The sequence below is a fragment of the Meles meles genome, chromosome 5 (genome assembly GCF_922984935.1).
Source record: "Meles meles chromosome 5, mMelMel3.1 paternal haplotype, whole genome shotgun sequence".
Classification (NCBI taxonomy): Eukaryota; Metazoa; Chordata; class Mammalia; order Carnivora; family Mustelidae; genus Meles; species Meles meles.
In genome coordinates this window covers 131,853,949-131,876,145 of record NC_060070.1, presented here as the reverse complement: position 1 = coordinate 131,876,145, position 22,197 = coordinate 131,853,949, and the positions used below count along the sequence as shown (strand labels likewise).

At 42.1% G+C, this 22,197-nt stretch overlaps 1 pseudogene; it reads left to right on the top strand.

Annotated features, from left to right (window-relative positions):
- The first annotated feature begins 695 nt into the window (after window positions 1-695).
- LOC123942245 lies at window positions 696-1,464 on the top strand (annotated as a pseudogene).
- Window positions 1,465-22,197: the final 20,733 nt, after the last annotated feature.

The following is a 22,197-nucleotide window of genomic DNA, read 5'->3' as shown; positions in this document are numbered from 1 at the left end:
TAAACTTTAATTAAAAGAGGTTTCTTCGGCCGGGCGGAGCGGAGGGGCCGGGAGGCAGCCGGAGCCTGAGCCAGCGCGCCGGGAGCTCCAATGGCCGCCGCCTCGGCTGCGGTGGACGAGCTGTCCCGGAACTTCACGTACAGGGCGCTGGGCGCCGCCAACGGCTCCCTGTGGAGCGCGTGGTGCCGCAGGAACCAGATTCATGGCAGATAATGGCTCCTGTCTGCCTCTTCAGTCCAGCTCTCCTGGCATCTTCTACTGGAAGATCCTTCAGGCACCCTGTTGACTGCAGATTGGATTAAGTTAAAGATCTTGAGATCGGAAGACTATCCTGGATTATCTGGATGGACGATTCACCTGTTGGGAGTTTTGCTAGCCATTTTAGGAAATTTGGTAATGAGTATTTCCCTAAATATTCAGAAATATTCTCATGTCCAGTTGGTGCACCAGGAACACCCAAGACCCTACTTCAAGAATGTGTTGTGGTGGGCTGGGGCTGCCCTCATGGCTGTGGGCGAGATGGGCAACTTCGCCGCCTACGGATTTGCTCCCATTACTCTCATCGCCCCATTAGGCTGTATGTCTGTCACAGGTGAGCCATTATTCTGTTATGTTTCTGAAAGAAAACTTAAGAGCTTCGGATTTACTAGGTATGACATTGGCATTTGCGGGAACCAATAAATATGTTCCCGCAAATGCCAATGTCATACCTAGTAAATCTGAAGCTCTTAAGATAGAAGTCAGTCTATCTCTGCAAGAACAGTCCAGTATTACTTTGTTGGCTGGCAGTTCCTGATCTATGTGATCTTAGAAATATTAATTTTCTGCACTGTGCTGTATTTCCATAAGAGAAAGGGAATAAAGCACATGGTGATTCTGCTAACGCTGGTGGCACTTCTAGCCTCGCTGACTGTTATTTCGGTAAAAGCCGTCCCGGGCATGATCACTTTTTCTGTGACGGAGAAAACGCAGCTAACTTATCCCATCTTCTATATCATGTTTATCATCATGATCGCGTCTTGCCTTGACTTTCCAAGTCAAGTTCCTGAGTCAAGCCACGAAGCTCTACGACACAACGATGGTGGTGCGGGTCAACCACCTTTCCTTTACGACCAGTGCCATTACTGCAGGTATCATATTTTATCAGGAGTTCCATGGTGCAGCTTTTCTAACTGTATTTATATATATTTTGGGGTATTTTCTGTCATTCCTTGGTGTGTTTTTGGTCACAAGAAATCGAGAAAAGGAACATCTGCCACAGTCCTACATTGATTTTGGAAATATTCCAGGGAAACAAATGTTGGACAAAATACAGCCAGATGCAAATGGCTTATCCTACGAAACCCTGCCTGATGTAAGTGACTCAACAAAGAGCCAAAGTGGAGAGAAGAAAGAGGTCTGAGCTGCCAAGAGGGATGGCCACTGGCCTGTTACTCGATCCCACCTTTAAAAACCCTCCCCTTGTGTCCCATCTGGTTCACGCTGACCTGCGCAAGCATCACCATCCCCCGGCCCTTGACCCCACCTCCGTTTGCACGGACAGCTGGGGCCTTCCTAAGCTTTGACAGTTTCATGTCTTCACAGAATGGGATTTGAAGTGTTCCCACACTCTGGATGTCCCCCCTTGTGAACATCGACTCAGCTAGATCTTAATTAGAGCCTGGCTTCCTGAGCAGGACCATCACACAAAAATGTGCGTTCACGATTTGGCTACAGAACACGTTGCACAGGCTGCTTTTCCCACACGACTTCGAGCGTCGGCTGCTTGGCTTTAAAGAGACACGTTCATCCCCCAACCTCGCTCCTGTACCAAAGGTTTGAGAGCATCCATTTCTCCTACGACGTCTTTTACGAGCCTCCCCCGTAAGGATCTCACCTTTCTAGTCCTGAGTTAGAACAGTGAATCATCCTTTTCTGAAAATGAGCCCTGTTCTAACTGCCCTTTGAAAATTAAGACTATCTTTAAAATGAGAGTCTAAGTGGCCTTCCGTGATGTGTATACCTTGACTGGTGAACTTTTTCAAATGAAGAAAGGAACAGTTTAAGAATTAAGACCAGTTTTTCAAAAAATATAGAATGATGAGCATTTTCTTCAGCTATATGATCCAATCATACTTGAATTGAGACTGAAGACTTCATCTCTTATGCCGGTATTTCTGTGGGTCTTATGACTTACCTAGCAGGTTTATTGTACATTTTAACTCTTGACGCAAGTCTCAAAAAATTGTATTTAAGTTCTAAGTGTTATTTTCACGAGCACACCATTTCCTCCCCCAAGTTATTATCCCAAGCTTTATAAATCCTTCTAGGCAAGAGTACAGCTATGAGTAGAGAATTGGATTTTAGCCATTTAAGTCTGTAGATATAGCCAGATGGCCCAACCTGCGTCTAGAGAGGAAGGCCATGTGCTCCTGGACCTGAATGGCTTTTCTGCTGTGACTGGTCAATTATCTACCAAGATTCATTTGCAGATAGAGTTCATAATCCTATATGTTAGTTATGATCTACTAATATATTTAAATGACAAGAAAAGAGCTAGCCTTTACAGTAAACAACATCAAGTCAGAAGCCCTATCCTTAATGACATGTCAAAAGCTTCCCCTCACTTCTGACGTGCCAGTCCAAGGCTCTTCCAACCAGCTGTCTTGCATTTATGAAGGTTGTATAACTCAGAGCTATCGAGACTGTAATCTTAACTGCTTTGGGTCTTTGAGCGTTTTCTTTGCCATAACCTATAGTGCTGGCCAAACTGAGCCACAAAGGCAAGATGCAAATCCATGGCCAATGTATGAATAATAACCTAGAGCCCGTGTCTGGCTTTTGAACTCCGCTATTATGGAATGTATCCCCTAATTCAAATAAAGCAGTCATATAATTAAAAAAAAAAAAAGAAAAGAGGTTTCTTCTGGGGCACCTGGGTGGCTCAGTGGGTTAAAGCTTCTGCCTTCGGCTCGGGTCCTGATCCCGGGATCCTGGGATGGAGCCCCATATCAGGCTCTCTGCTTGGCAGGGAGCCTGCTTCCTCCTCTCTCTCTCTGCCTGCCTCTCTGCCTACTTGTGATCTCTATCTGTCAAATAAATAAATAAAATCTTTAAAAAAAAAAAAGAGGTTTCTTCTTGGGGCGCCTGGGTGGCTCAGTGGGTTAAAGCCTCTGCCTTTGGTTCGGGTCATGATCCCAGGGTCCTGGGATCAAGCCCCGCATCAGGCTCTCTGCTCAGCAGGAGCCTGCTTCCTCCTCTCTCTCTCTCTCTCTGCCTGCCTCTGTCTACTTGTGATCTCTGTCTGTAAAATAAATAAATAAAATCTTTAAAAAAAGAAAAAAGAGGTTTCTTCTTGCAGGATAAGTTTAAGATTTAAAAGATTGTATGACATACTGTCCCTGCTTTCTAATAGTTAGCAATTATCCTATTACTACAAAACATCATAATTATAACAGGAAAAATCAGAAACAAAAAGACCATTGTGAAAATAATAATAATAATAATATCCAACTAAAATTAATTACTAAATAAATAAGAAACCCAGCAGGGTTTTAAAATGGAAATTGATAGTCTCATTCTAAAATTTACATGAGATGCTAAGGGCCAAGAGATCCAAAATATATTTAAAAAACTAAGAAAGAGAAACTACTCCATAGATATAAAGACTTAATACAAATCTACAGGAATTAAGGCAGTAATACAGAAACAAGAAAAAAAAAACTAGGCCAATGGAAGATATCAGAGCCCCCAAACCAACCCACACACATGTGGTCATGTGATCTTTGACAAAGCAAGTACAATTGGCCCTTGAAAAACATGGGGGTTAGGGACACCAATACCCTATGTGATCGAAAATCCACGTATAACCTTTGGCTTCCCCAAAACTTGTTACTAATATCCTACTGTTGACTGGAAGCTTTACCAACACATGAATAATTGATTAATACATATTTTGAATATCATATGTATAATACATGCTATATTCTTTCCAATAAAGTAAGCCAGAGCAAAGAAAATGTTACTAATAAGATTATAAGGAAGAGAAAATAGATTCACAGTAGTGTACTGTAAAAGAATTCATATGTAAGTGGACCTACGCAGTTCCAACTGTGTTGTTCCAGTGTCAATTGTCCTGTAGATCAGTGATAAAAATACATTAAGAAAAATTAATGGTGCTTGATCATTTGGATGGTAAGATGTAAAAAGGAAAATCTTGAAACCTATTGGATACCATCTACAACAATCAACTCCAGAGAGAAAGTAGCTTCAAATAGGAATATTAAAAAATTAACTTTAGTAAGAGGGGCACCCAGGTGGCTCAATCAGTTGAGTGTCCAACTCTTGGTCTTGGCTCACGTTGTGATGTTGGGTTGTGAGATTGAGCCACATGTTGGGCTCCATGCTCAGTGGGGATTTTGCTTGATTTTCTCTCTCCCTCTCCCTCTGCCCCTCACTGCCCCCCTAAAAATAAATAAGTAAGTTTTTAAAAGAAGACTTTAATAAGATAAATTATTTTTATGACCTTGTGGTAGGCAAAGATAAACATCACCAAAAGCAACTGCTATGTGAGAAGAGCTTGATAAATTGGACTACATTCAAATTGAGAATTTCTGGGGCACCTGGATGGCTCAGTTGGTTGAATGGCTGCCTTTGGTTTAGGTCATGATCCTGGGGTCCTGGGATTGAGCCCCATGTTGGAGTTTCCTGCTCAGTTGGGAGCCTGCTTCTCCTTCTTCTTACCCATCCTTGTGTGTGCTCTCTCTCTTTTCCCTCTCTCAAATAACTAAAATCTTTTAAAAGTTTAAGAATTTCTGTCATTAATCATTATCACTAATGATAGCGATAATGATACTAATATCACTAGTGATAGTAATAATGTCACTATCATTAAGATAGTGAAGAAGTGATTCACAGAGTGGGAGTAGATCTGTGTAATTAACAAAGAGCTCATGTTCATGTCTGGATAGGAAATGAACTCTTATAAATCAATCAGTAAAAAATGCAGTTTAATAGAAAAATGGGCTGAAGACCTGAATACATAATTTATAAAACAAGGTATCCAGATGGTCTTCAACTTCCTTAATGGTTATGTAAATCCAAATAGAATCACAGTGATATTTTACACACATCCTCCAGAATAGGTAAAATTAGAAAGACTAACAATACCAAGTGTTGGCGAGTAATGGAACAGAAAGTCTCAATTACAGCTAGAGGGACTACATTGTATTTGGCATTGTACAGTAGCCCTAAAAACTAGTACATCCAGGGACCCAGATATTTCACTCCTGGGGTAACAGAAATGCATGTACACGTGCATCAAAAAACATGTATAGGAATGTGCATAGCATCATTATTTATTACACGAAATGCAAGCTTAAAAAAATGAAATGAGACTTTTGATTTTCAGCCAGAATTGTCACTCTGGTCCCTACAACAGGATAAAAACTGAACAAATGGAAAATCAGCCATTTTTGTTAGATTCCTCAGAGAGGTAAAGTCCAGGGCAAACTACTCTCTCTGAAATTGGAGAGATCGGTGAGTACTGAAGCTCACTGCTTCCTAGGAAGAGAAGCTGCCACTGAAGCCAGTACTGGGATAGAAAAACTTAAATTGACAAATTGCTGGAGGCCTAGTGTGCACAAACTTGGGAATTAGAAATTAAGAGGGGCCCTGTCCTGTCTTAGTTAGGGGACCCCGCACTTTTGTGAGCTTATGTCACAAAAGTGACACATAGGAGCCCCACCATGTGTCCAGAGTGGAAATCAGAGAGAACCTCCCTCCTGCCTTCCATGAGGGGTGGGGAGAAGTAGCCATTCTGAAATATGGCCAGAGCATTTTATTCTTGCTAACAAAAGCCTGCCCTCAAGGAACAGTATTTTGCTAGAGCCTAAGCACCTTGAGATTTACCAGAGTCGAACAGACCTGAGACCTGGAAAATACCCAACTACAGCCCCATAAAACTCCCTGTCTTACCTAAGGGCAGGGGAGGGTGGTGGTTGCCTGAGAAACACTTTGTAAAGTTCACAGCTGGGGGCACAGGCTCATTAAAAACTGAGATCTAATAGACTAGGTCTGGGAACACTCTCCCTCCCTCCACACCTCCCCACTGCACAGCAGCAGGGCTCCTGCACAGTAACAGATTACAACTGAAAGGCCTACAAGCCTCAGATCTTACTGAAGAAGTCTCTTAAGAAAACCCAGAGACAAGAGAGGAGAAAAAAACCCCAAGGACACAGGAAATTTTACCCTCTAACACCTACAGCTTCAGCAAAGGGTAAACACAGATAAACTCCCAGCCAGATAAGCAAAACCTCACACTAAAGACATATTTACCTCAGGTCTTCATATCAAGCATGTCATGTCCAGTTTTCAAATAAATAATAAAGCATGGTAAAAGAGAAAAAAACACACAACTTGAAGAGACAGAGCAAGCATCAGAACGAGACTCAGCTATAGCAGAAGTCTTGGAATTATTAGACCAGGAATTTAAAATGACTATGATTAATATGCTAAGGGTCATAATAGAAACAGTAGACAACATGCAAGAACAGATGGGTAATGTAAGCAGAGTGATGGAAACTTGAGGAAGAATCAAAAGGAAATGCTAGAATCAAAAATACTGTAACAAATGAAGAATGTCTTTGATGGGCTCATCAATGGACTGGACATGCCAGGGGGAAAAAAATCTGTGAACTTGAAGATACACATCAATAGAAACTTCCCAAACTAGAAAGCAAAGACAACAAAGAATGGAAAAAAAAGAAGAGAACATCCAAGAACTGCAGGACAATTTAAAAAGGTGAATGCAAACATACTGGAAATACAAGAGGAGAGGAAAGAGACTAAGACATAGAAGCAGTATTTGAAGTAATAGTAGCCGAGAATTTTTCAAAATTCATGATAAACAAGAAACGACAGATCCAGGAACCTGAGAGAATATTGTGCAGGAAAATATCAAAAAACTACGTTAAGATGTATCATGATCAACCTGCAGAAAAATGAGAGAAAATTTGGACGAGAGCCAGAGGAAATAAGTACCTCACCTATAGAGGGACAAGAATAGAGATTCCATCAGACTTCTCGCAAATTATACAAGCAAGAAAACCCCACCAACCTAGACCTCTGTATTTGGTGAAATTATCCTTCAAAAGTGGAGGAGAAACTGACTTTCTCAGACAGAGGGAATTGAGGGAATTTGCCAATAGATCTGCCTGGACAAGAAGTGTTAGAAGAAGTTCCTCAGAGAGAAGGGAAAGGATACAGGTCAGAAACTCAAATCTATATAAAGATAGGAGGAGGACAGAGAAGGAGTAAATGATGGGGCTTCTCGCCTCCCTCCCCTGAGGCACTGGTGCCATGCCCAGCCCCCAATACCCTAGCCCGCACCCATGCCCAATGCAGAGGCGGAGCTTTCTGGCTTGTTGTCTTAAAAAGAGAGAGTAACTTTCTCAATCCACAGCCACAACCCCTACACTTACAGGTTACTGAAAGGGACATAGTGGGGTATCAGGCTCATGGAAGCTGGGAATCTCCAAAGAGTCTGGGAAAAACTGCAAATCAGAAACAAAAAATATGAGGAAAGCCATCTTCCCCTCAGCTTTAAAGATTCTAATAATGCCCCTTATTGTGTCTTATTCAACAGAACATTTTTTGTTATATCGTCATCCTCTGAGTGAAGTTGTGACATCATTTTGAGACCAATCCCTCAGAGCTTGAAGAAAGTGGAAACTGAATATACTGTTTAGACATTATGAGCTTTTTAATTTTTTGTTTATTTTTTAAAAGATTTTATTTATTTGACAGAGAGAGAGAGATCACAAATAGGGAGAGAAGCAGGCAGTGGGCGGGGGAAGCAGGCTCCCCACTGAGCAGAGAGCCCGATGTAGGGCTTAATCCCAGGACCCTGAGATCATGACCTGAACTGAAGGCAGAGGCTTAACTGACTGAGCCACCCAGGTGCCCCAATGAGCTTTTTTTTCTTTTAATTTAATTTTTATTAACATATATTATTAGCCCCAGGGGTACAGGTCTGTGAATAGCCAGGTTTACACACTTCACAGCTCTCACCATAGCACATACCTTCCCCAATGTCCATAACCCAACCACCCTCTCCCTACACCCCTCCCCCCGGCAACCCTTAGTTTGTTTTGTGAGATTAAGAGTCCCTTATGGTTTGTCTCCCTTCCCATCCCATCTTGTTTCATCTTTTACTTTCTTACCCCTCAAGCCCCCCACTTTGCCTCTCAACTTCCTCATATCAGGGAGATCATATGATAATTGTCTTTCTCTGATTGACTTATTTCATTCAGCATAATACCCTCTAGTTCCATCTACGTCATTGCAAATGGCAAGATTTCATTTCTTTTGATGGCTCCATAGTATTCCATTGTGTGTGTGTGTGTGTGTGTGTGTGTATCTATCTATCTATATATCTTTATCTATAGATAGATATAGATATATATATACCACATTCTTTATCTATTCATCTGTTGATGGACATCTAGGTTCTCTCCATAGTTTGGCTATTGTGGACATTACTGCTATAAACATTTGGGTGCATGTGCCCCTTCGGATCACTACATTTGTATCTTTATTTATTTATTTTTTTTTATTTTATTTATTTTTTTTTAAAGATTTTATTTATTTATTTGCGAGAGAGAGAGAGAACGAGCACAAGCTGGAGGAACAACAGGCAGAGGGAGAAGCAGGCTTCCCACTGAGCAGGGAGCCCGATGCGGGACTCGATCCCGGGACCTTGGGATCATGACCTGAGCCGAAGGCAGACGCTTAACCATCTGAGCCACCCAGGTGTCCCTGTATCTTTAGGATAAATAGCCAGTAGTGCAATTGCTGGGTCGTCGGTAGCTCTATTTTAAACTTTTTGAGGAACCTCCATGCTCTTTTCCAGAGTAGCTGCACCAGCTTGCATTCCCACCAATAGTGTAGGAGGGTTCCCCTTTCTCTGCATCCTTGCCAGCATCTGATATTTCCTGACTTGTTAATTTTAGCCATTCTGAGTGGTGTGAGGTGGTATCTCATTGTGGTTTTGATTTGTATTTCCCTGATGCCGAGTGATGTGGAGCACATTTTCATGTGTCTGTTGGCCATCTGGATGTCTTCTTTGCAGAAATGCCTGTTCATGTCTTCTGCCCATTTCTTGATTGGATTATTTGTTTTTTGGGTGTTGAGTTTGATAAGTTCTTTATAGATTTTGTATACTAGCCCTTTATCTGACATGTCGTTTGCAAATATTTTCTCCCATTCTGTCAGTTGTCTTTTGATTTTGTTGACTGTTTCTTTTGCTGTGCAAAAGCTTTTGATCTTGATGAAGTCCCAATAGTTCATTTTTGCCCTTGCTTCCCTTGCCTTTGGTTATGTTTCTAGGAAGAAGTTGCTGTGGCTGAGATCGAACAGGTTGCTGCCTGTGTTCTCTTCAAGGATTTTGATGGATTCCTTTCTCACATTGAGGTCCTTCATCCATTTTGAGTCTATTTTCATGTGTGGTGTAAGGAAATGGTCCAGTTTCATTTTTCTGCAAGTGGCTTTCCAATTTTCCCAATACACGTTTGTTGAAGAGACGGTCCTTTTCCATGGACATTCTGTCCAGCTTTTTTGAAGATTAATTGAACAGAGAGTTGAGGGTCTATTTCTGGGCTCTCTATTCTGTTACACTGATCTATGTGTCAATCTTTGTGCCAGTACCATACTGTCTTGATGATGACAGCTTCGTAATAGAGCTTGAAGTCTGGAATTGTGATGCCACCAACTTTGGCTTTCTTTTTCAATATTCCTCTGGCTATTTGAGGTCTTTTCTGGTTCCATATAAATTTTAGGATTATTTGTTCCATTTCATTGAAAAAAATGGATGGTATTTTGATAGGGATTGTATTATACATGTAGATTTCTTTAGGTAGCATAGACATTTTCACACTATTTGTTCTTCCAATATATGAGCATGGAACATTTTTCCATTTCTTTGTGTCTTCCTCAATGTCTTTCATGAGTACTTTATAGTTTTCTGAGTACAGATTCTTTGCCTCTTTGGTTAGGTTTATTCCTAGGTATCTTATGGTTTTGGGTGCAATCGTAAATGGGATTGACTCCTTAATTTCTCTTTCTTCTGTCTTGTTTTTTGTGTATAGAAAGGCAACAGATTTCTGTGCATTGATTTTATATTCTGACACTTTACTGAATTCCTGTACAAGTTCTAGCAGATTTGGAGTGGAGTCTTTTGGGTTTCCCACATAAAGTATCATATCATCTGCAAAGAGTGATAGTTTGATTTCTTCTTTGCCGATTTGGATGCCTTTAATTTCTTTTTGTTGTCTGATTGCTGAGGCTAGGACTTCTAGTACTATGTTAAATAGCAGTGGTGATAATGGATATCCCTGCCATGTTCCTGACCTTAGCAGAAAAGCTCTCAGTTTTGTCCATTGAGAATGATATTTGCGGTGGGTTTTTCATAGACAGCTTGATGATATTGAGGTATGTACCCTCTATCTCTACTCTTTGAAGAGTTTTGATCAGGGAAGGATGCTGTTCTTTGTCCAATGCTTTTTTCAGCATCTATTGAGAGTATCGTATGGTTCTTGTTCTTTCTTTTATTAATGTATTCTATCACATTGATTGATTTGCGGATGTTCAACCAACCTTGCAGCCCAGGAATAAATCCCACTTGATCGTGGTGAATAATTCTTTTAATGTACTGTTGGATCCTACTGGCTAGTATTTTGGTGATAATTTTGCATCTGTGTTCATCAAGGATATTGGTCTGTAATTCTCTTTTTAGATGGGGTCTTTGGTTTTGGTATCAAGGTAATACTGGCCTCACAAAATGAGTTTGGAAGTTTTCCTTCCATTTCTATTTTTTGGAACCATTTCAGGAGAATAGGAATTAATTCTTCTTTAAATGTTTGGTAGAATTCCTCTGGGAAGCCATGTGGCCCTGGGCTCTTGTTTGTTGGGAGATTTTTGATGACTGCTTCAATCTCCTTACTGGTTGTGGGCCTTTCAGGTTTTCTCTTTCTTCTTGGTTCAGTTTTGGTAGTTTATATGTCTCTAGGATGCATCCATTTCTTCCCGATTGTCAAATTTGCTGGCGTATGGTTGCTCGTAATATGTTCTTACAATTGTTTATATTTCTTTGGTGTTGGTTGTGATCTCTCCTCTTTCATTCATGATTTTATTTATCTGGGTCCTTTCTCTTTTCTTTTTGATAAGTCTGGCTAGGGGTTTATCAGTCTTATTAATTCTTTCAAAGAACCATCTCCTGGTTTTGTTGATTTGTTCCTTTGGTTTTTTTGGTTTCTATTTCATTGATTTCTGCTCTGATCTTTATTATTTCTCTTCTCCTACTGGCTTTAGACTTTCTTTGTTGCTATTTCTCCAGCTCCTTTAGGTGTAGGGTTAGGTTGTATATCTGAGACCTTTCTTGTTTCTTGAGAAAGGCTTGTATCGCTATTTATTTTCCCCTCAGCACTGCCTTTGCTGTGTCCCACAGATTTTGAATCATTGTGTTTTCATTATCATTTGTTACCATGAATTTTTTCAGTTCTTCTTTAATTTTCTGGTTAACCAATTCCTTCTTTTTTTTAAATTTAAGATTCATTTATTTATTTGACAGATGGAGATCACAAGTAGGCAGAGAAGCAGGCAGAGAGGGAGGGGGATGCACGCTCCCTGCTGGGCAGAGAACCCAATGTAAGGCTCGATCCCAGGACCCTGGGATCATGACTTGAGCTGAAGGCAGAGACTTTAACCCATTGTGCCACCCAGGCACCCCGACCCATTCATTCTTTAGTAGGATGTTCTTTAGCCTCCATGTATTTGGATTCTTTCCAAATTTCCTCTTGTGATTGAGTTCTAGCTTCAGAGCATTGTGGTCTGAAAATATGCAGGGAATGATCACAGTCTTTTGGTACCAGTTGAGACCTGATTTGTGACCCAAGGTGTGATCTATTCTGGAGAATGTTCCATTCCATGTACACTAGAGAAGAATGTGTATTCTGTTGTTTTGGGATGGAATGATCCGAATATATCTGTGATGTCCATCTGGTCCAGTGTGTCATTTAGGGCCTTTATTTCCTTGTTGATCTTTTGCTTTGATGATTTGTCCATTTCAGACAGATCAATAAATTTCCCTACTATTATTGTATTATTGTCAATGTGTTTCTTTGATTTTGTTATTAATTGGTTTATGTAGTTGGCTGCTCCCATGTTAGGGGCATAGATATTTAAAATTGTTAGATCTTCTTGTTGGACAGACCCTTTGAGTATGATATAGTGTCCTTCCTCATCTCTTATTATAGTCTTTGGCTTAAAATCTAATTGATCTGATATAAGGATTGCCACCCCAGCTTTCTTTTGATGTCCATTAGCATAGTAAATTGTTTTCCACCCCCTCACTTAAAATCTGGTGGTGTCTTTGGGTCTAAAATGAGTTTCTTGTAGATAGAATATTGATGGTTTTTTAAAAATCAATTCTGATACCCTGTGTCTTTTGATTGGGGCATTAAGCCCATTTACATTCAGGTAACTATTGAAAGATATGAATTTAGTACCATTGTATTGCCTGTAAGGTGACTATTACTAGATATTTTCTCTATTCCTTTCTGGTCTACTACTTTTAGACTCTCTCTTTACTTAGAGGACCCCTTTCAATATTTCCTGTAGAGCTGGTTTGGTGTTTACAAATTCTTAGTTTTTCTTTGTCCTGGAAACTTTTTATTCTCCTTCTATTTTTAATGATAACCTAGCTGGATATAGTATTATTGGCTGCATGTTTTTCTCATTTAGTGCTCTGAATATATCATGCCAGTTCTTTCTGACCTGCCCGGTCTCTGTGGATAAGTCTGCTGCCAATCTAATGTTTTTACCATTGTATGTTACAGACTTCTTGTCCCGGGCTGCTTTCAGGATTTTCTCTTTGTCACTAAGAATTTTAAGTTTTACTATTAGATGACAGGGTGTGGACCTATTCTTATTGATTTTGAGGGGGCTTCTCTGCACCTTCTGGATTTTGTTGCTTGTTCCCTTTGCCATATTAGGGAAATTCTCTACAATAATTCTCTCCAATATACCTTCTGCCCCTCTCTCTCTTTCTTCTTCTGGAATCCCAATTATTCTGTTGTTTCATCTTATGGTATCACTTATCTCTCAAATTCTCCCCTCGTGGTCCAGTAGTTGTTTGTCTCTCTTTTGCTCAACTTCTTTCTCCATCATTTGGTCTTCTATATCACTAATCTCTCTTCTGCCTCATTTATCCTAGCAGTAAGAGCCTCCATTTTTTATTGCACCTCATTAATAGCTTTTTTGATTTCAGCTTGGTTAGATTTTAGTTCTTTCATTTCTCCAGAAAGGGCTTTTATTTCTCCAGACAGCATTTCTCTAAGATCTTCCATGCCTTTTTCGAGCCCAGCTAGCACCTTGAGAATCGTCATTCTGAACTCGAGATCTGACATATTACCAACATCCATATTGATTAGGTCCCTAGCCTTTGGTACTGCCTCTTGTCCTTTTGTTGTTGTTGTTGTGAGTTTTTCCACCTTGTCATTTTATCCAGTTAAGAATATATAAACGAGAGAATAAAATGCTAAAAGGATGGGAAAGACCCCCAAAAAATGTGTGTTAACCAAATCAGATGAGACCCCAAATCATGGGGAGAAGAAAGGGGGTAAAAAGAAGTTTTAAAAAGAAGAAGAAAAAGAAAAAAAAAGAAATGAAAAAGAAGAAAGAAAAAATATATATTAGACTTGTGAATAGAACAGAGCCACCCACTTGATTTTGGGAGTATGTTGATCTGTTAAACTACATATATCTATATATTTATATATCTATACACACACACACAGATAAGGGTAAACACGATGAGGGGATGGAATATGAGTGTAAAGATGAACATTTAAATTCTAAAAAAGGGGTTGGTAAGCTGGTTGGGAAAAGAAAGAAAAAGAAAGTGGACCGAATTTGCTCAGGCTGGAGACTAGAACAAACCCTGTTCAAGATTTAGGGTATATTTTGATCTATTAGAAGAAGTTGTATCCCAAAATGTTTTAGAAGAAAAAACCCTGTGTTTATACAAAAGATAAATTTAGATACAATGAAGGATAAAGTATGACTATAATAATAAAGGTTCAAAAAGATTTTATAAGAAAGGTGTTAAGCTAGTTTGAAAACGTTAAAGAGGAAAGAGTAAAAGTTAAAAAAAATTAGAATAAGAAAAACATTAAATTAAAAAAATTTAATTAACTTTGCAAATCTAAAGAATAACGGAGAGAAAGCCATGAATTCCATGCTTTGCTTTCCCCTCCTCTGAATGTCCCCTCCGATGTTCTCCTTGATCAGTGAGCTTCATCTTGGCTGGATTTCTTGCTGATCTTCTGGGGGAGGGGCCTGTTGTACTGATTCTCAAGTGTCTTTGCCTTAGGCAGAATTGTGCTGCCCTTGCCAGGGGCTAGGCTAAGTAATCTGCTCCAGTTCTCTCTTGGGACCTTTTGTTCCCTGAACACTTTCCTTAGAGCTCTGGAGGATGGGATTAAAAATGGCCACCTCCCAATCTCTGGCCTGGAGAAGCAGAGAGCTCAGGGCCCCACTCCTCAGTGCACCCTTGGAGGAAAGCACTCAATCACTCCCGTCTCCCTGGTCTCCCGCCATGCTCTGAGCTCACCTGGCCTGTGACCGAGGGTTTCTGTCTCTGGAGCACAGTCTCATTTGGAGTCTCCAAACCCAGAAGATCCCTGCCTCTCTTCCAGGGGTGTCTCCCTGGATCTGCCACTTGTGGGGTCCCTGTTCAGAGAGCAGTGGCCTGACTGTGCTGCACATCACAGTTTAAGGTTACCCGGAGCTGAGAGCTCACTCCTGGGCTCCATCTCTGTAGCTGGCTTCCCCACTCTTAATACCTGCGAGCTCTGCTCCACTTACACACCCGGATCCTTCTGTGACCTGAGACCATGCTGTCCCCGCAAGGGCTCCACCCCTGCTTAGCCTCTGGAGTGATGCCCCTCAGTGGAGCAGACTTCTAAAAGTTCTGATTTTGTGCTCCGTTGCTCTGCTACTTTCCGGGAACTGGCCCCTCACCCCACGGTCTGTCTTCCTGTCACTTTGGATTCACTTCTCCACAGGTCCTGCCTTTCAGAAAGTGGTCAGTTTTCTGTTCCTAGAGTTGCTGCTCTTCTCTTCAATCTCCTATTTGATTCGTAGGTGTTTGGAATGGTTTGATAATTATCTAACTGAACTCCTGTGACCTGATGTCATCTCAGCCTGCTACTCCTCTGCCATCTTGACTCCTCCCCCACCATGAGCTGTTTTAAAAGCCAAAGGTTATTCCAGCTTTCCAACTAGAAAAGCCACAGACAGAAGCATGCTACAGGTTTTATTTTCTAATAAGTTAATATTGATTGATATCAACCACATAAACAAAAAGCCCTTTGGGGGTCCTCACCCCTTTTTTTCTTTCAGAGTAAAGTGTTCTTGAGAATAAGTGAGAAAAGCACTGTGGGTTATCCTTAGTTGTGACTATGCTATGACCTCATAAGGAACCAATGTTCTAGAATTCCAACACCCACTTGAGTCTGCTGGGCTGAGAGTTTTGGTCCTGTGACCCAGGAAGTAGATTTTTGGTGACCTGAGGGACATGGACCACAGTTAGCTTTTTTCCTCTTTGAACTTTTACTTATTATGTTATTTTTTTTCTTCCTTTACTCTTTCTCTTTCTTTTTTCTTATTCTCTTTTTAAAATTTTTTTTACATTTTTCCTTTCTCTTTAATTTCCTTAGTTTTATTTTAATATTCATCTTATTTTCTTTATTCTTTTATTTTTATTATCTTATTTTTCTTCACTCTGTGTTTCCCTGCTCCAAATTTTTTTTGTCTCATTTTTCTTTTTGCATCTTTTAAAAAAAATTTTTTTTTAAGATTTTTTATTTATTTTTCAGAAAGAAAGAGAAAGCACAAGCAGGGAGCATGGCAGGCAGATGGAGAAGCAGACTCCTCATTGAGCAGGGAGCCCAATGCAGGACTCGATTCCAGGACCCTGAGATCATGATCTGAGCTGAAAGCAGATGCTTAACTGACTGAGCCACCCAGGTGTCCCATCTTAGCATCATTTTTTATTTTCCTTTTTCTCATTTTTACCATTCTTCTCATCTATTTTCTTAAATTTAGTTTGTTAGTGTTGCTTCTTACTATGATTAGTGTTAATTAAAGTCATTAGTATCATTAGTAAGTTACCAGGTCACCACACTGCAGGGCCTCTCGGCCGCCTTTGCTGATGAGTAACCCCACATTGACTATGACCAGCTCCTCCACACCATCAGCCAGGGCAGGCTCGCTGGGGTGGAGTTGATCTGGCGCATCCTAGCTGGGACAGTAGCCCTGAAGGTCATTAAGCAGATCAGCGCCTCTAGCCTCCAGATTCCTCAAAGGTCAAAGCATGAAGACCTTGAGTCATCCCAATATCTTGAAGCTGTTTGTTGTGATTGGGTCCCAGGAAACACTTTTCACCTGGTCATGGAATGTGCAAGTGGAGGAAAGATGATAGATTACCCAGTGCACCACAGCCACATGAAAGAGAAAGAGGCCTGTAGATGGGGTGCCTGTGTGGCTCATTTGGTTAAGCATCTGCCTTTGGCTAAGGTCCTGATCCTGGGGTCCTGGGATTGAGTCCCGCATCAGGCTCCCTGCCCAGCAGGGGAACTTGCTGCTCCCTCTCCCTCTGCCCCTCCCCCCTGCTTATGTACACTCTCGCTAAAAAAAAAAAAAAAGAAAAAAAGACTGTAGCAAATCCCTCCAGATAATATCTGCTGTGCAATGACACTAGAAGGGCATTAGCCACAGGGATCTAAAGCCAGAAAACCTGCATTTGGATCCTGACCTGTCAAGGTTGCGGACTCGGCTTCAGGACGGAGTTCACCTGTGGCAAACAGCAGGACACGTGTGGCGGTTCCCCTGATGCTGCTTGGAGCTCTTCCAGAGCCTAACGTTTGATGGCCCGAGGTGGGTGTGTGGAGGGCAAGTCATCCTCTATAGGTCACCGGGTCCTTGCCCTTGACTGGACAGAACCTTGGGGAGCTGCAGCAATAGATACAAGGAGGAACATGCCACGTTCCTTTTTATACATCTGCGGATCTTGAAAAGCCTGCCAAACTTCCCATGATGCATCTATTAGTTAACTAGATGGGGGGCTCTCTTCACAATGGATACATACAGCAAATCATCACAATGTACACTTTCAAGACCTTACAATTTCATATGTCAGTTATACCTCAATGAAGCTGAAGCTTTTAAAATTTTAATAATTTCTCATCCTCAGTCCCTGTGACAGAGACATTTTAGAGGAAATCATGAAGGATCTGTGGGTAAGCATGGGCCCTGAAGAGGAACTGTGAAGCCACACATCTGGCCACTCCTTGATGGTAAGGATCCCCATGGACTATAAGTGGAGAAAGAACCAGGACTCACTGATGGACCTGAAGCATGACAGAATGATGACCACCTGTCAGCTCCTGGGCTACAAGACACCCCAGCCTGAGGGCTACACCATCGCCATGAAGGCCTGGTTTCAGCTGATCCCACCAACAGCTGAGTCCCTCCCCCTCCCATGAGGGGAGACCCTAGCAGAGCCTAGGGTCTCTGTTACCTCAAAGCCCCGGAGTTCCAGGAACCTGCCATTCCCACTTTTACTTTGTTCATGAACACAGAAAATAAGTGTCACAAGGACCAGGAGTCAAGCGGAAGGCCAGCGGAACAGCCCAAGTGCCTGCCCTCCCCTGCCTGGCCTGGAGACCACCACCTTCTGGCCAGCCTCCCAAAGTGGTCCTGTGACTGCGCCCTCCACCCACAACACCAGCAGGAGTGGGACAGCCCCAGAAAGAACCACTGCCCCATGCTGTGGCCCCGAGAGGAAACACCCTCCATGCTGGGCCACATGGTCAGGACCCACAGAATTTGCCTGAAGGTATGACCCTGGCCTCTCCCTCTGGCAATAGCCAGGGCCAGCAGGGGGCCCCTGGGGGATTCCTTACCTTCATAGACCCCGTGTTTCAGGTCAGCTGGAAGGACGCAGCCTGCAGCTCCAGACAGAGTGGAGCCCATCAAACAACCCGTGGTGGAGAACAGAGATGGTAAGAAACTCAGGGCAGGCTGTGCTCCCTGCACTTTACATGAACATGAAGATCCTGAGCTCCATGGAGCCCAAAGATGAGCCGCAGGACGTGGTCAGGTGCTGGACACGAGCAGCTACAGGTGTGGGCCATGCAACGTGTGTGTGCTGCTGTGTGTGCCCGGAGTGCTTGGCGTGCCCAGGTGGGAGGACTTCATTCAGCTGTGGTGGGGGTCTCCGCCATGGCATTCCAATGAGGAAGCTATGTGGCCCCCCTGTGGCATTCAGAAGTGCTGTAGCCACACTAACTGAAGCTTAAGTTTATGGCATTCTCAGGAGCCCCTGGGGGATGCGGGGAAAGGCTTGTCCCTTTCCTGCATGTGCTGAAACATCAGAGATTGGACTGTTCCTGGAGCAATTCTTTCCCTCCCTGTTCTTCCTTCTCTTTGCTGATGAGTTTGTGGGGAGGAGAGATGGTTCTATAGAAATTAACCAACACAATAAAATAAAATAAAACAAAATAAAATAAAAAAAATTCAGATGGGCAAGCATTTAAACCTACATTCTGAGTTGCTTTTGATGATGGACTGTCGGAGGTGATTACTGAGTTGTGTTTGTCTTAGAGAATATAGGGTTGTCACTACCTTGAGCAGATTATAAATGATGATATTAACACTGACAAGTAACAATAGCATTTACTGTCGTCCAAAGACTTTCTCTGCCTTCCTAATTCATTTTGGCCACAGGTGCCAATTTAGCAGATTAGGAAGTGACTGCTGAGGGAGGGTAAGCAGCTTGTTGATAGCACAGAGAGGGCGAGTGGCAGAGCTCATGTCCTGAGCTAGTGCTCTCTACCCAGTACTCTGTGGCTCCCGTGGCTCTGGTCTGGGGGTCCCAGAGTCCTGATTTTTTACATCCTTTTGAGGTGTCTCTTAGGTGGTAATTTAGTTATATGAGAGATGAGACAAGCCACGTTGTGTAGCACTTTTCAGAGTTCCTTGTGAATTGTTTTTCTCTTTTCTTTTTTGCTAAATTTCAGTCCCAGTTTAGTTAACATGGAGTATTATATTACTTTCAGGTATATAAAAGAGTGATTCAGGAATTCCATATATTACTCAGTGCTCCTTAAAAGTGTTCTCTTAATCCCCTTCACCTTTTTCACACACCCCCCCCCCCCCCCAACGCTCCTCCCGCTCTGGTAACCATCTGTTTGTTCTCTACAGTTAGCTTGTTTTTTATTTTGTCTCTTTTTCCTCTTTTGTGCATTTGTTTCTTAAATTCCACATGAATGAAATCATAAGGTATTTGTCTCTCTCTCTGACTTCACTTAGAATACTTTAATCCTTTAATTCACTTTAATACTTTCTAGATCCATCCACATTGTTGCAAATGGCAAGGCCTCATTCTTTTTATGCCTGAATAATAGTCCATTGTCTATAGATACCACATCTTGTTTAACCATTCACCTATCGATGGACACACAGCCCACTGAACAGTGCTTATCCCCGCTGGTGAGATTGTGAGCAGAGAGCATGTTCTCATTAAAGAGGCTGGTTTTGCCAGCTAGCAAGTAGGTTTGTTTTTCCATTGTTGGCATTTACAATTGGATGATTTGCATGCTTTCAATGGGAAACTAAAGCCTTAAGGTATGTTTTTTCTTGGTTGTTGGTTTTGGTTTTGATGGGGTGGGGAAGTAAGCTAACTGTCCCAAGGGCTCTTGTTCAGTGGGAGGAGAGTTCCGGTGGAAGCCCTCATCCAGTGGGGCTCCTAGAAATGTGACATCCGGGCACCAAGTCCCTGTCTGTGCTGCCCCAGCAGGGATTCCTCTTCCTCTGTCTGCTGCGGATCCTGGTTTGCTTTGGGTTTTGTCTATATTGGAAGATCAAAACTTGCGTCCAGAGGGAAAGTTCCAGAAATGCTCCTAGGGATGATGGTGGGAATTTGATTTCCAAGTGAGGATTCCTGTTCAACTGAATAAGCTCCTGTGTAATTAATCAAAATCTTGATTACCATGGATTAGTTCTATTATTCTATATGTGAAAGCTCCCATCTTCTCTAACCCCTACCCAAAATTCTTATTTTGTTTGAATGCTTTTTCCTCAAAGGATACTGGGGCATTACTACTTTTATCAGCTTAAGGCAACAATAATTCTGTGTTTCTAGATGGGGTTTTTTGTTTTGCTTTGTTTTTTTATTTTTTTTTTTTAGTTTTTAAAGATTTTATCTATTTATTTGACACAGAGAGAGAGAGAGAGACAGTGACAGAGGAAAGACAAGCAGGGGGAGTGGGAGAGGTAGAAACAAGCTCTCCACTGAATGGGGAGCTCGATGTAGGGCTCGATCCCAGGACACTGGGATCATGACCTGAGCCGAAAGCAGACGCTTCACCAACTAAGCCACCCAGGCATCCCTTTGTTTCATTTTTTAAAGTATCTGGGGTTTTTTTGAGCTGAAAATTAAAGGTATTTATTAATGGAGGTGCTGATGATAGACCCACAGGAATACAATGTAGCATATAATTCAGTTATCATATGATGTAAAAATTCTAGAAATTTTCCCTCTAATCTGTAATCTTTTCCTATAAAGAAAGTTCTTCTTTATGTTCTAATACTTAAACTTTAAACACCTACTAGGTCATGTAAAGTGACAGGACAGGATAGTGTGTCATACAACCTTTCATGCCATCTTGGACTTACCCTGCTTTGTGCAGTAGAGGTACCAAGGCTTGGTCTTCTGAAGGTGGGTTATTTTTCTATAATGTTCTAAGAGATGCTCAGAAGACTGCCTACTGGTTTCCTTTTACCCCCCAATTACACAAGTAGTGAGTTAGACTTTTAAGTCTTACAGACTTTTCTTTCTTTCTTTCTTTTTTTTTTTAGACTTTATTTGTCAGAGAGAGAGAAGATGACAAAGAGCAGGAGCGGTGAGAGGGGCAGAGGGAGAAGCCAGCTCCCCGCGAAGCAAGAAGCCTGATGTGGAATTCGATCTTAAGACCCTGGGATCGTGACCTAAGCTGAAGGCAGAGGCTTAACCAAATGAGCCACCCAGGTATCCCATAAGTCTCACAGACTTTCATCAGGAGTTTCTGTTATGACACGATTATCTAGGATGGAGAGCAGCAGTCACCCGGAGTCTTACCAAGATTTCCTGCCGGCCACCTGGACGCCAGAGTGGAGTTGATGAGGGAGGAGGAGGCTGGCTGAGGACAAAGCAAAAGCTGGCACCTTGCACCCCCTCTCCACCTGCTCCCCTCGGTAATATGTGTGACATTCCTCAGGCACCCCTGACTGCCATAAACGAGAAACAAATAGTTAACTTGCAGAGATCACGATCCTACAAGACAGAAGTCTCCCTTAGATTTACAAATATCCTAGAGATCTACAAACAAAGTTACCTTATCAATAGCACAATTTCCAGAGGCAAATAACTCAATTCCTCAAACCCTAATGTCACCCTCCCCTCCATAAACAAAACTGAAGGAGGCTGAGGTAGAAGGAAATGTAAATAAAGTTAAATCTCTTCTGAACCTAAATCTCACTCACAAAGACGCTTGATAGCAGAAACAGGACATCCCACCAGGAATCTCCCAACTGTCTTGCTGTTAATGGCTTGCCAAAAGGGAAAAAACAACACTGATCAAGCCACAAGACCTCTGGTATCCCGGCACCTTGTAGGCCCTCTTTAGCTTATGAAAGCTCCGTTGAAACCTCCCCTTCCCTCACCTTCCCCCAACTGCAGGGTACAAAGCCTGCCATCCCTCACAACCCGGGGCAGCAGCATCTCCGCTTGCCCACAGGTCCTGTCCCCGTGCTTTAATAAACCACCTTTTTGCACCAGAGACGTCTCAATTCTTTCTTAGCCGTCATTTCCAAACCTCACCCCACCGAACCTCACCTAGGTTCTAGGACTTCATCAGAGTGACCAGGCCGGTGAAGGGCTCATTACCGCTGGGCCTTAGGGAATGGCAGGCAGGAAGCTGCCCTCACTGAGAATTTTCCAGGGCTGATTCTGGTTCTGCAGTGACAGCAGCTCTCAGTGTGCGGGGCTGAACAATTATTCAGAATAGAGCGAGGATAATGCATATCCACTTTACCTGCTTGAAACTAATAGGCAACTTC